The sequence below is a fragment of the Hippopotamus amphibius genome, chromosome 9, assembly GCF_030028045.1.
Source record: "Hippopotamus amphibius kiboko isolate mHipAmp2 chromosome 9, mHipAmp2.hap2, whole genome shotgun sequence".
NCBI classification, from domain to species: Eukaryota; Metazoa; Chordata; class Mammalia; order Artiodactyla; family Hippopotamidae; genus Hippopotamus; species Hippopotamus amphibius.
This window is the reverse complement of record NC_080194.1, coordinates 541,210-553,169: the sequence shown is the minus strand read 5'-3', so window position 1 is coordinate 553,169 and position 11,960 is coordinate 541,210.

Here is an 11,960-nt window from a genome sequence, read left to right as displayed (position 1 = left end):
TGGGGCTGGTGAACGGGCATGGAGAGGACTGACTAAGTGCTGAGTGACAGAGCACGGGTCTTCCTGACCTTGGTGTGAAGGTGGTTCAAGTTCTTGGTCAGTGAGGACAATCACTCTTAGTCCAGATTCCTACATAGGCCGATGGGAATGCTCTCTAAATTTGTTGGATTGCTGAATTTGTTACAGGGAGAACTGGAGGAAGCGGCCAGAAGTTTGCAGTGTATCTGGGAAAACCCTCCTTTGGATGCACCTTCTCCACCAAGTATAGTCTGGTTTTAGCCCAACTGGAACCTACGGGGCAAACTCAGCCAGGATTCCAGAAGGCCTGGCCCCTTTCTTGTTTAAAGATTGTTGAAGGATGTCTTCAGTTTATTCTGGATTGAATTTTCCTCACACTGAACCAACTCCCAACTCACTCCCTGGAGTGAGCTGCTCGAGGCTTTCCTGGGAGCTTCTGGGCTGTGGCTGCTTCAGACCAGAGGGGACCCTCTGGACTCCATCATCTTTTCTCACTGTCTCTCTAAAGTATCTTAAGCCAGTGGTTCTCAAACGAGTCACCTAGAGAGCTGATCGGAAATACAGAGGCCCAGGCTGGTTGAAGTAGGACAGGGTTGGGCCCTTTGTGTTTTTTCCTAAGTTCCTCGGATGGTCCTGACATTCCGCGAAGTGTGAGAATCCCTTCCATGTGTGTTCTTGCCATTGTATTTTCTTCTCACACTGTTCTTGGCTGGAATGCTCTTTTCAGTTCTTTTCTGCTGTCCAAATCAAATCTAATTTTCCTGCCTAGACTCTCTCTCCGCTGTCATCCTTTCAGCTACTATTTTTTTTTTAAATTGAAGTATAGTTGCTTTACAACGTTGCCTTAGTTTCAGGTGTACAGCCAAGTGACTCAGTTATACGTATCTATATATCTGTGCCTATTCTTTTTCAGATTCTTTTCCGTTGTAGGTTGTTTATGACAAGATATTGAATGTAGTTGCCTGTGCTGTATGGTAGGTCTTTGTTGTTTATCTGTCCCCTGCTAAACGTCTTGCCGTCCACGTGTCCAGCGGTCAGCCAGTTCAGGCGCGGTGCTGGGTGTGAGTCCCCGATGTCAAGGGGTTTCCAGCTAAATGCAGTCACAGTAACGGTGAGAGGAGGGGCACGGTGCTGAGCATCCCGCAGAGGGGAGCGCCGGCTGCCGCAGGGAGCGGAGTTTGGCAAAGTTGTCCTGGTACGAGAACGAGCAGGAGTGAGTTGGGCAAAGGAGGGCCTGAGACAGCTCTTGCTTTCTAGGTTGTAGGACCAGCAGGAGTCAGAGTAGGGGAGGACAGCACAGATTATTCAGGGGGTTTGAGGTGTGTCGAGACATGGAAAAATGTACATGAAGGGTGAATTCTGCTTTTATGACTCCTACTTGCCTTTACAGAAGGCATCAGTTACATTGTTTAAAAAAAAAAGTAGGTTGAAAAGTTGGGAAGATGTAAAGTGGTAGGCTGTAAAAAGTTGAAATCCTCACCAAATTAAATGGTTCCACCTGAAGGGAGAAGGGAAAAGAAACAAAAAAACAAAACCAAAAACCCCCCCAAACCAAAATGAGTTGTTTCTTTCTTTGTCTCCCTTGCTCGTCTTCAAGCAGCTTGAGACGAGGGGACGTTCCTCTCTGCGTCTAGAACGATCACGGGGCCTGGCGTGGAGAACGCACTCGGTGAACTAGGGGTGAGTCAGTGTGTTTCAGCCCAGGAGCTTTGGGCAAATTCCTTTACCTCTCTGGGCCTCTGCCTCCCCAGCTCTAGGTGGAGATTTCATCCTGCACTGGGACTCCGCACCTATATCCCGGTTGCTTGCTCTTGAGGCCCTGAGGTTCACATACGTGTATCCAGCCTCACCCACTAACGGCCAGGCCAGCTATGTTCCAGGCCCTGGAGGTCCCGTTAAGATCACCAATCAGCCAGTGCTGAGTGAGCATGTTACAGGGAAGGCCGTGTGCTGGGCCCGAGTGGATGTGTGTGTGACTCCTGTTACCTTAAGAGAGAGTTTATCATCAGGTTAGAGAGAGAAGGTAAACACGTGGAAAGATGAATTGACTTATGCTAAGTGCCAGAGGACAGGGTGAGACTGCAGATGTACAGGGTACCAGAGGGGCTGCTCTGAGAAAGTAGTTCTATAGCCAGTATGTTTTGACCACCAGGTACCTCTGTTGCCGGTGGACCCATATTGCCAGGTATTTTATCTCTCAAATACCCTGTCTTCACTAAGAAAAATTTTGTTCCTTTGCATCTTATCAGCCAGTTGGAAATTTGGACCAGCATTGAGAGATCCTGTGGGTTTTTTTGTTTGTTTGTTTTGTATTTTTTAAATTTATTTTTGGCTGCGTTGTCTTCGTTGAGTCTTCGTTGTTGTACGCGGACTTTCTCTAGCTGTGGCGAGCAGGGGCTCCTCTTCATTGTGGTGCACGGGCTTCTCAGTGCTGTGGCTTTTCTTGTCTTGGAGCACAGGCTCTAGGTGTGTGGGCTTCAGCAGTTGCAGCATGCCGGCTCAGTAGCTGTGCTCTCGGGCTCTAGAGCACAGGCTCAGCAGTTGTGGTGCACGGGCTTAGTTGCTCCGCGGCATGTGGGATCTTCCCAGACCAGGACTCGAACCCGTGTCCCCTGCATTGGCAGGCGGATTCTTAACCACTGCGCCACCAGGGAAGTCCCAGATGCTGTGTTCTTAAACCGAGTTGATCGATCTCTAGCCAAAAGCAAAGAAACGATGGCAGTAATGGTAGAGTTGTCTTCTCTTGAACATTTGCCTTGTGCCAGACATGATTTCATTTAATTATCTTAAGTCTTTAGGAGGGGGCTATTGTAATTTCTATTTTCAGAGGAGACGATTAAACGTCAGCTTAGTACTCAAGCCAGTAATTGTCAGAACCGGGACGTGGAGCCAGACCAGACCGCAGGCTCACGTTCTGACCTGCTGCGGGCCTGTGCCCGCGGGCCCGTCCGGGCTAGATACGTGATTGAGGGCTGTGGTCGACAAACTGTGGTCCCCTCGGCCAAGTCCAGCTGCTGCTTGTTTTGGGGTGGCCTGTGAGCCAAGAGTGGTTTCTTACATTTTTAAGAGGTTCAAAAGAAAACGAAAAAAAATCAAGAGAAGAATATTTTATCACATGCAAACATGATACGAAATGCAAATTTAATGCTCATAAATGAAGTTTTATTGGGACACAGCCACGGTTGTTCGTGTACTCGTTGTCTGTGGCTGAGTTCACACGAGTTCACAAGCGCAGAGCTGTAAGACCTGCACAACCCAAAACATATACTGTCTGGCCCTTTACGGGAGTCGCTTGGCGGCCTCTGATTTAGGGCATTCGTAGGCTTTAGGAGACGTTGAAGATCTCCTGTCACCTCCCGTGGCTGTCCTCACCATTCGTGGACGGGCTTTGCTGACAGTGTTATGATTCTGCATTCTTTTCATTGCTTAGATATCAAATAGGAGTGTTTACTTTGTGACGTCACAGGCTCCCCTGGGCGATGCACGCAGGTGCCATTTCATCAAAGGTCCGTCTTAGAGAAGATGACGGTATGGCCTTGCCTGGAAAAAAAATTTTATTTTTTGGCGGTGAAGGTATGCAGGTTGTTGTGAGAAGCGGACCGGAGAACCCTTGTCTGGATGCTCCAGTATCGTAGGCAGAAGAACCTGCGTAAGAACGGACCGGCCCCACCGCCACCCGGAGACTGTCCTGGCGCGTGCGGAGGAGCTGGGCCGCGTCCTGCGCCCCGTCCCGCCGGCCGCGTGGGGAGCGGGGCCGCGGTGGGTCTGCCGAGAGCATCCTTCTCCCCGGGCGGGCGCAGGACGGCCCCGGCGCAGCCCTGGCCGTGCCGGGTGGCGTGGGACGGGGGCGCGGCCAGCCCGGGGATGTCGGCCCAGGTCCCTCTAAACGGCATCCGAGACGCCGGCGCCCTTCTCCGCCCTCTTGCTGCTGTGTTAGCCGAGACGCCTCCTGGCGCTGCTTTTTGCTCCCCCCCCCCCGCCCCGCGTCAGCCCGGGAGCCCCCCCGTCCCCGCGCTGGCCAGCGTGCCCCGGCTGACGTGCGGCTCGTGGCTCGTGTCCCCTGGGCCCGCCGGGTGCCGGGCCCGCAGAGGCCGCGGGGACTGAGGCGCGCGGGCGCTCGGGACGTGAGCGCACCGGCCTCCCCGTCTCGCTGGCGCGCGGCGCGCCCAGGACGCAGGTCCAGGGCTGCGCGCAGGTCCAGGGCTGCACGCAGGTCCAGGGCTGCGCGCAGGCCGCGGGGCTTCTCCCACTTCTCTGTTCGCTCGTCCGCAGCGCTGCGGGGGTCCGGGGGGCGGGGCCCCGCTCCTGGGCATCTCTGTCTGCGGACCTCGGAAGAACACAGGGTTACTCCGGGACGGTTTCCAGGAGGGCGTGGAGGGCTTCCGGGTCTGTTGACATCGCTGGTGGCCCCGGTGGCCTGGAAGACAGAATCCACACGTGGCCTTTCGGCAGGCGTTCATGCATAGCGAGAGGCCCTTTAGCTCTTGTGGTCAGCTGAAGGCAGAGCGTGCAAAGCTGGCACCTGGCGGCCTGACGTGCAGGCCCCTCCGGGACGCAGGGGGAGGGGTGCCGGGGGCCGGGCAGCCGGGAAGGCGTGGACCGTGCATGCCCCCAGCTGGGGTGGCGGCGGGGAGGCTTCCCTGAGGGGCCGGCCCTGAAGGTAGCAGGCCCTCGGTAGATGGTGACGCTTCGCTATTTTCATCGGTACCCTGAGGTGGGTGGGCAGTGCAGGAGGGAACTGGTGGGATTTATGGAGTGGTTTTATTCAGATTCAAGAGGAGGAAGTGAAAGTCCTCAGCTGAAAGATCAGAACTGCCCACCCGGGCTTTGCGCCTTTCTGGGGGTGGTGGTGGCATGGAGGAGCAGGTCAGGGGACGCGTGGAGCAGTTAAGGGGCAGGCAGAAGGGTCCGTTGTTTCCATCTGGACATAATTCACATCTGACGTTGGCCGGAGGTCTCTTCCTAAGAGAGAAACTCAGAACTGGTAAACATTCCTTAATAATTGCAACCCACGAATTCTGCAAACTGCGCTTCAGTCAACAGTCAGAAACTCCAGTGGTGTCAGGGGTTGTTGGAAACATAAATAAATGGAATAGCCCAGGTGATGTAAAGTCACAGTGCCTCGTGATCTTTTAAATGCTCACGTTTGATAGAGAAAACGAACCGTGTGGGCGCCATGTTGCCTGGCAACGGCCGCCTGTCCTCGGCGTGGAGGCGACAGTGCTGCGGAGTGGTGGTGAACTCCAGGCACTTACCCAGGGAAGGGGGGCGGATGCTTAGATCCAAGTTGTTGCTTAAATGTGGCCAGATCTTCTTCTTCTTCCTCTTTTTTTTTTTTTAGAAGCTAAAAATCAGGATTTAGAAAATGCTGTCTCCTGATTTTAAAATATGTGCTTACGATTTTAAGAAACACTGTGGCATCATGTTTTATACTATAAATGGATGCACTCTTTATGTGTCAATTATATCTCAGTAAAGCTGGAAAAAATACAGCAAGGAAAATAAGACAGTGCTCTGATGGAGGTAAATTAAAAAAAACACTGTGAAATAAATAAGAACGTCAGTGAGCTGGATTTGGACAGGGGAGCTTCACCTCCGGACCCCCAGATTTATCGTGTGACGTGGCGGCAGCATTCAGACAGGGCCTGGTGCTGCCACCCCTGGTCCTCTCGAGCGGCGGGGAGGCGAGTCCTGCGGGCGGCCACGGGTCTGTGCTTTAGTCTCAGAGCTGGGTGGTCTGGGTCCCGTCGCTGAACCACTCGGGGACTGACGTGCTTCCTTCATGAGGTCAAAGGGGGAGGTCGATCGCTAGTTTACAAACTGCATTCCTTGAGGTGCATTCGGGGTTCCAGAAGTGTTTCCTGTGAGTTTCATAAAAAACACGTCCTCCTCCAACCCCTTCCAGCTTGGCTGTGTGAAACGGCAGTGCAGTCATAATGGAAACACTCGCCCAAATCTGTGTTACACCAAGTTTTATTACACTGAAGAACACCAGTGTCCTCACTTGTTCATGCATCTATTATATTGAAAATAAGAACAAAGTAACTTGAACTTTAAATGTATAGGGAAAAGATTGCTTTTATCCAAGTGTACATATGTACATATAGACATACCAACATAGACATATATGACATGTGAAACTCCATGCATAGAGTTTTTCGTAAGATTCTTTTTGAAAAAAATAGTTCTGCTGCTAAAAATACCTATGGAAACGTCTGGCCTGGGATTTCCAAGGTCATCTTCAGCTCTGCATCTCAGAGTTCACATAGCCTCACCAAAATAGCCCCTCTGCTTACTTTTTCCTCTGTGCATTTGAAAGGGAAATGTTCGTCAAGCCTTCAGGTGCCCCAAGAGGCAAGAGACGAGCCAGCTGGTCTTTGCAGGGTAGCTGTTGCTCATGCCTCTGTTGGAGCCTCACCCGGCTTTTTTTTTTTTTTTTTTGAATAATCTTTGGCTGTGTTGCATCTTCGTTGCTGCGTGTGGGCGTTCTCTCTGGTTGTGGTGAGTGGGGGCTATTCTTCATTGTGCAGGCTTCTCATTACGGTGGCTTCCCTTGTTGTGGAGCACGGGCTGTAGGTGCGCAGGCTTCAGTAGTTGTGCCGCGCAGGCTCAGTAGTTGTGGCGCACGGGCCTAGTTGCTCCGCGGCACGCGGGATCTTCCCGGACCGGGGCTCGAACCCGTGTCCCCTGCGTCGGCAGGCGGATTCCTAACCCCTGCGCCACCAGGGAAGCCCCTCACCTGGCTTTTTTGGGGGCACAGAATTATGGATCTTGCCTGCCCTCCTCCACGGTCCCTTTTGATGAGGGAGTCAGGTTCAGAGAGTCCTGTGTTTGCAGACGAGGCGGAGGCAGCCTGCCCGTTGTCGCCTTGGTGGGCCTGGCACCACACTGTCTGCCCCCGGCCGGTGGACCCCAGGGTGGAAACGGGTGCCAGGTGTTCAGGCCGCCCCGCGGTGCCGCACCTGTGTTCTGGAAGGTTTCCCATAAAGGTGTTTATTGCCTGGCTTCTGGGTTCCAAGGGAGCTCCCAGCCTTTCTACCATTCTCGTGATCTGTGATTTACCTTTTTATACCAGTTTTAAAGGGAGCTGTTGGGTGATCTTCACAAAGGAGACAAAGGGAAGGAAGAATGGCCCCTTAGAATGGAAGTTTGTGCGCACACCGAATCCCGTAAAGTGCTATTTGATTGTAAAAATCGCTTGAAGCGGTTCACATTTCGGTTGCTTACGTCGGTGGGTAGAAATAACTATTGTCATATGGCGTGTGGGCTCGGTTTTAAAGGACAGAGAATCTGCTGTCGCCCACTGTGTTATCCCGTCACTTACGACCCAGCTCTCAAAGCTGAACGTGTGTGACAGGAGACCGTCGGCTTTGCTGCTGGCCGGGACGCAGGCTCTGTGAGGTCGCCCTCAGGCTCTGCTCCTCCTGGGGACAGTGCGGAAGCCTTCTTGGTTCAGTCACTGTACGTGGGCGGGGGAACCTGTCCCCAGGGCCCGTGACCGGAGGTGTCTTCGGGTTCCGTGGTCTCGGGGGCAGTCTGTCCACGGCACAGGCGCCGCTCAGCGCCCCCGGGAGTGCTTCAGGGTCAGGCAGACCTGGGCCGGGACCGCAGCCTTGGGAGCTGTGGGATCCCGGGTCAGGATCTCCACTTTTCCAGGCTCAGTGTCTTCATCTGTAAAATGGGACCGACACAGTTCCTGTCGCCCAGGTCCTCGTTGTCAGGCTTAAAGGAGAGGGCGGACGTGGTACCCGGAGCGTGGAGGCGGGCCAGGAGGGGCTGCCGGGACTGTCACGTGCAGAGCCCACCAGCCTCCAGTTCCCGCACGAGATCGCTCTCAGCCGCCCGCGTCCCTCCCGCTCTGTCCTCCCGGCTCCCCCTCTGCTGTGCACTGTCCTTGTCTCTGCTGCTGCTCTCGCCCGTGGCTCCCGGGGAGGCAGAACCACCTGGTGTGCCCTGGTACCTCTGGCACCCAGCCCAGGGCCTGGCGCAGAGCAGGGCTGAAGGAAAAGGCACGGGTGGCGAGGGCCGAGAAGGGGGCCCAGAGCCTGGGGAGCTCCTGGGGCTGGAGGGGTCGTGGGTAGCCCGTGCGTAGCCGCTGCGGAGGTTCCGGGGGGCAGGAGGAAGGCTGTGAGGCTGGGGGCACAGGGGCCTTGCTTCGTGAGAGCCCCGGGAGAACTCAGACGTGGGATCGGTCCCGCGTACGTCCTTCTGCCGTTTTATACCTGACGGCACGGGAGCCCTGGTGAGACGGAGGCCCCGAGTTCACAGGTGTCAGGCGGCGTGCACCCTAAATCTCTTGATCGCCTGCTGGGCCGTGTCTCCCGTATTTGCGGGCTTTGCGGCGACGGGACGGGCGCTCTGTGCCGGGGCTCTTCCACGTGCCCCTGCACGCCCCCTCCCCCCCGCCCACGGGCACGAGGCTGCCCTCTGTGGTCTACACCAGCACCCGCGGGTGCCCTTGACCGGCAGCAGGCCCCACTGGAGACGGGCAGGCGGCCCTCAGCCTGGTTCCTTGTCCCGCCCGCTGCCGCCGCCTCTAGGACTCCTGCCGGCTCTTGGTGGCTTCCCTTGACTCCACCCTTGTAAACAGACCCTTTGAGACGCTCCTCAGTTGCCCTACGTTTTAGGAGGAGTAACCTAGCAGTTCTGTTCACGTGTTCCCCTGTGCACCGAAGGGAGAGACTGGAAGAGAGGCATCCAGCTGTGTGGACGAAGGCACAGGGGCTCGGTTTAGCTCTCGGCCTCTTGTATCCAGGTGAGGGATTTCCGACAGAGTCCCAGCAGTTCTCCGACAGGACTGCCACAAGCACATACTGCAGCAGATATCACTCTCTGCTGGCACTTAATTAAAAAAAATTATCCCATGCTAGTGATTGTGTGTGTGTGTGTGTGTGTTTTTGGCCATGTCATGCGACTTGTGGGATCTTAGTTCCCCAATTGGAGATCGAACCCAGGCCTCCTGCAGTGAAAGCGTCGCGTCCTAACCACTGGACTGCCCGGGGACGTCCCCTTCATTTCTTTTTGGTGTGTGTGCTCAGAGCTTCAAGATGTGAAAATGGAAATGATCTGTCTGTATCAGCCCGAGGATGGGGCTGTTCTCTGTTCGGTAGGGCTGAGGGTTGTGAGGTCTTGGTTTAGGTTGGCCACAGGACGGAAGTGGGACGTCCAGGTGCGCTGAGCAGGGAAGCCTCTTTAGGACGTGACCGCCGGGTGAAGGGTGAAGGGAGGGAGGAGTCAGAGGTTGTCCTGAAGTTTATGGACTGTGGACGGAGCAGCCACAGAGGGACTGGGAGAGGGGAAGAGAATAGGTACAAGTCTGTTTCCGTGTGTATCTGGGAGTAGTGTTTCGTGGAGAGGAGCTGGGGAGAATTTAGAAGTTTTAGGTAAATGCACCTAGTGAGATCCTGCGACTTAGGTGTTTGGTAGGAAGAATCCAGTGTTCAACGTGGACCCCTGATGTCATGACTGTAGCTTTGCCCAAGCTGGGGTGGCACTGAGGGCAGTGTCAGCAGTTTTTGTTTTCTCTGGGCCCGGAGGAAGATCCTTGTGACGGGAACCACAGTCTCAGGACTAGGGAGGTGGGGGTGGGGTTCCCAAAGAGGGGGAGGGAGAGCTCTGGCTCATAGCATAACCAAGGAGGTTGTGAAACAGGAACACATCCCCAGGGGAGGGGAGTGATGAACAAGGCTGAAAGTCTTGGTTGGGGCGGGGGCGGGGGCGGGGGGTGGGGGGAGGTTTGCTCCTTAGAAAAGAAGGCCGCTGTGCAGTGTTGGGCGATCTTGGGTGTGGTTAATGCCTGGCCATCTGGTCGACCAGTGGGTGGCCCGCACCTGGGGTATCTAGGTAACGGGAAGTCCTTGGCAGAACTGAGGACAGTATCATATTCTGTTTTCATGCGTTGGCATGTCTTCCTCCTAAGACAGCGCGCTTGGTCTCCCTTCTCGGTGTTTGCTCATTTTGCCCAGCTCTGGGGGCCCGCAGAGGCCTTGGGCCGCCTGTGTGGGTGATGTGCAGGGGAGCAGTGAGAAGGTGCGTGCTCCATCTGGGTCTGCGTCCCAGGAGAGGGGGCACCTGAGGCCAAGACAGAGGTCAAGATCTGGATTCCATGTCTGGTGCGTCCTGCCTGGCCGTGGGTCCTCGGGTAGGTGCCCACCTCTGCAGCTGAGTTACTGCCCAGCTGTGTGAGCCCTTGGGACGGTGTGAGTTTCAGGTTGCTCTTTGGTTTTATCGGTAGGACCTGAGCTTCCGTGTCGTCCTCTGTAACATGGAGATAAAAATACCTGGCAGAGTTGCTGTGACGATGCACAGGTGATGGTGGTAGTGATAGTGGCTAAATAGATGATTTAATTTCATTTTCCCTCTCACAAGGCAGGTGTGATTATCAGCCCTGTTTACGGATGTAGACCCTGAGGGACAGAGAGGTTAGGCTGCCTACCCAAAGCCACACAGCCAGTAAGTGGTGGCACTGAATGAGGTCCCCGGGAGGTCTTGTTCCAGAGCCCAAGATCCCGTGAGTCTGTGCCGGACAAGGGCTGTGGAAGGCCCAGCCCAGCGCCCGGCACACGGCAGGTGCTCCGTAAACTCGAGTCGCTTGCTCTGCGTCCCCAGAACGCACTTGGAAGCGGAGGCCCTCACTGTGCTCCTGGGCAGGTGGTTCTGGGCAGCCTGTGTTCTCTGATGTCCAGTTCTGGGGGTTCATCCCCCAACTGTCCCGATCTCCCTATGTGTTACCTTCCTCTTCTCCCCACCCCCCCACCCCAACCTCTTCCTTCCAGAAGCTTCCTTTCCCTCCTCCCTCCCAGTGGCTGAGCTTGATAATCAACAGTCATCTACTTACTGTCATGCTTTTTGAAAAACGGAGGTGAAATTCACATAAAGTCAGCCATTTTAAAGTGTGCAGTCGGGTGGCATTGAGTGCCTTCACAGTGTTGTGTAACCACCACCTCTCCCAAGCTGCAGAACATTTTCATGACCCCGAAGAAAATCCAGTAGCCGTCCCCCCCTTCCTCGCCCCTGGCAACCCCTGGTCTGCCTTCTGTTTCTACAGATTTCCCCATTCTGGACATCTCACATAAATGGAAGGACCACGTGTGAGCGTCTGCGTCTGCCTGCTCTCCTTGCACGCAGTGTGACCGCGGTGCGACCGCCCTGTAGCCTGTATCGGAGTCTCCTTCCTTAGGGCTGTGTAGGATCCCACCGTGTGTGTTTACCGCATCCTGTTAATCCGCGGTTAATGCGGTCGTTTCCACCGTTCGGCCGTTGTGAATAGCTTGACCCTCACCACCTGTGATGCGAACGCCATCCCCTGTTTCAGTTTGGGTGCAGGGGCTGTGACTCCTGGTGTCCCCTGAGTCCTAGACGAGGGGGGGGCTCCTTCATGACCCTCTGACGGCTGCGTCTGCTGAAGCCAGGAGGGAGGAGGCTGGGAGCGAGATGTGCCTCTCGCCCTCGGGCTTGGCTCTGCTTACTTTATCTGGTTTCATTTCTGCCCAGAGGGAAGTGGAGAGTGGAAAGTGCTGGTTTGTCTCCACCCTGAAGCACTTCTCCCTCCTGTGCCTGGGACAAGTTCCTAATAGCTAGCCGGGAAGTTTCTTAGCTCTGTGACCTGAGGGGCACTGTGACCTCAGCATGCTTATCTGTGAAATGGGGATGGTCACTCCTACTTCACAGAGCTGCGAGGGTTAAATGGGCTGGAACCTGTGGGACCCGTGCTTCTTTCCCTACCTGGATTTGGAGCTCTGGGTGAGGGGCCCGTTGGGGAAGGGCACGTGGAGGCGGGACAGTTTCTGTGGACTCCTTCTTGGGGACAACCACCGGTGCCTTTTGGGGGAACGGGAAGGAGCTGAGGTTATTCTTGTCGCCATATTTAGCTGTCCCTGCTGAGAAGTTGTCTCCAGCTTCTCTCTTCTGCGTTTAGCCACCTTGGATCCTCAGTGTGTGAG